The sequence below is a fragment of the Limulus polyphemus genome, unplaced genomic scaffold, assembly GCF_000517525.1.
Source record: "Limulus polyphemus unplaced genomic scaffold, Limulus_polyphemus-2.1.2 Scaffold1218, whole genome shotgun sequence".
Classification (NCBI taxonomy): Eukaryota; Metazoa; Arthropoda; class Merostomata; order Xiphosura; family Limulidae; genus Limulus; species Limulus polyphemus.
Window position 1 is genome coordinate 58,535 of NW_013666828.1, and position 3,021 is coordinate 61,555.

The following is a 3,021-nucleotide window of genomic DNA, read 5'->3' on the forward strand; positions in this document are numbered from 1 at the left end:
GATAGTTAAATGTTTGGGTACTGAAATATTCTTTAAATAATTTTTAAACATAGAACGAAAAACGAAAATATATGGAATTCAATTTTGGATCATATTTAAATATACTGTTAGTGTTAAGAATGTCAAGTACAATGATTTATATACTAACATTTTATTTTACACACTAAACTTGCGGCTAAAACAAAATTAAAACAACGTGTTCACAAAATGATCTTATATTTGCAAAAGCTAGCAAGATCTGTATTATCATTGGTCAAAATAGTTAGCAATACTATAACTTGTCTGGTATTAGACACCTAAGTTGGCATAGGGCTAAAACATCGGGTTTTCTTCTATTCAGTCAGCCCTCACGGATATCTATTTAATCAGAGGGATGTAACAATTCCATTTGATACTTTTGTTTTGCCCAGAAGACATTTCTCTTAATACCAAAACTTTTCAGCTGCAGCACGAATCTAAAGAGGAGTGTTATTATATTTATTTCTAGAAAGGTTGTTTGGCCAGTTTAGGTTTGTTCTACCAAAGGTTATAGTAAATGTTTCGCATTGAAATAGCATTTCAGGTAGACTTCTGCCTGATAGATTAAACCCAGCTGATGATTTCCGGTGTTCAGCAAAGGGTCTTCTCAATACTGAATCTAAATATAATTTGAACTTAAAACCTACAAAAGACTGTAAGAGGATGACTAGAGAAAAAAAACCTAATGCATATTACTAGTTTTTCTTACATTTTAGGCCTAGAAAAAAACAAAACCTTAAAATCAAAAACACCAAAAGCATAATAAGACTTATCACTGTACTCTTTTTTATATAATGAACAAATAACGTTCATCATTACGAAATGCATATAAAACTCATTAGAAAAAAGCATTAAATAAAGACTATCAATAGTTTAAAATTATACAATTATAGTATCGTATTAACTCACATCACGGAATGGACATAATGTCTAAAAATAAATTTCTATAAAAATTACGTCAGAATGCCTCTTTACTCATAGACATTAAGCTAGGTAATAAACATTCTCATACACGGCCATTTTCATACAAAGATGAAAAAAATTAACACATGGGGAAAACAATTATAACAATCTGATTATCTTTTGTGAGGGACTTTTGTCTATAAACAATAAAATTAGTTTGAAAAATAAAGACAAAGCAATAAATGCATCATATTCTGCAAATGTAATGCAACATACAAAAATCAACATATTCTCGGTACTAGAAACGTTTCACCTTTTCCTATTTGTCAATAAAAGCAACCTATTTAAAGACTGGGTAAACAGTGTTGAAGAAAGACAAAATCCATAAAAGTATATTATATTTTAAAAAAACTACTAGGAACAACAATGAACAAGTTATGAATAATATATTTACTGAATATTTAGATTATTTAAATAGTGGATACGTCATTACTCGCTTGTTTTCATTGGTATAAAAACTATATTACAGCTTGTATAAAGAGCTATAGTTTAGTATTCAAACACTAAATCTTCATGTAATGTGTAATATAAACACGATAAAGAAAGTTGCACACAAAAACACATTACAATTGTATTACACAGTGATGTTCGTTCATTCCGAAAAATCATGCAACGCAATGCCTAAATTATTCTGAATTCCCAAATTACATAAAACTATCAAATAAAGGATTATTGTTGGTGATAAAAAAGCCACGACCAAGGACTTACCAATTCTAGTCAATAAAAGTCCGAAATGCACTAAAGAGCATTTAAACAAATAACGTAGTATTATTAAGGAAAAACGCATTCATTACCATCAGTAATTCCACTGAATGTAAAAAAAAAATAATGAATTTGAGGCGAGAACGATATACTATCTTCCCATTGATTAAATTGAAAACAGTCTTTCATTTATAATTTCAGGAGCTTTTAAGAATTCTGGCGAATTAACACATAATTTTATGCATGATAATGTTACTTATACAAATGATCAGCTTCACAATAAATGAATTCCTACAAGCTGTGTACTTTTTAATTTTGTACAATTCAACCAACATGTGTTTTAGCAAAATACCTAATGATGACAGAAATTGCAGACTTGTTGTATATATTCGAACACTGATTATCATTTATAACAAATCCTAGTAAGAAAGACTATAACAAAATTGTGCACATAAGTCGTCGATGATATTCTTATACCGAATTATTAAAGTTATCTTAACACTGAGAAGCACATTTATTCAACAGAACTCGCCCTGAAGAAAAATACATTTAACACCAAACGAAGCACAATACCTGGATTTAGGTATATGAATCGCTAATCAAACGTTCTGACTCAAAATTTGAAATAAAATAGACGCTTATAATTTTGAAGTTATCAATTTTTCACTTCCGATTACAAGTATTGCAAGTAAGTTACAGTTTACTTTACATGGTTTAATACTGTTATATACAATAGCATTTGTTCCACATTACAATAATTCGTTGACAGACTTCATCATGTTATTCATTTTTAACAAACTACATTCCTAAATAAATAGAGTTGTTTAAACATTTGTTTAACAACACTGTACTTTACATGGTTTAATACTGACTTATTATATACAATAGCATTTGTTCCACATTACAAGAATTCGTTGACAGACTTCATCATGTTATTCATTTTTAACAAACTACATTCCTGAATAAATAGAGTTGTTTAAACATTTGTTTAACAACACTGTACATTACATGGTTTAATACTGTTGACTTATTATATATAATAGCATTTGTTCCACATTACAAGAATTCGTTGACAGACTTCATCATGTTATTCATTTTTAACAAACTACATTCCTGAATAAATAGAGTTGTTTAAACATTTGTTTAACAACACTGTACATTACATGGTTTAATACTGTTGACTTATTATATACAATAGCATTTGTTCCACATTACAAGAATTCGTTGACAGACTTCATCATGTTATTCATTTTTAACAAACTACATTCCTGAATAAATAGAGTTGTTTAAACATTTGTTTAACAACACTGTACATTACATGGTTTAATACTGTTGACT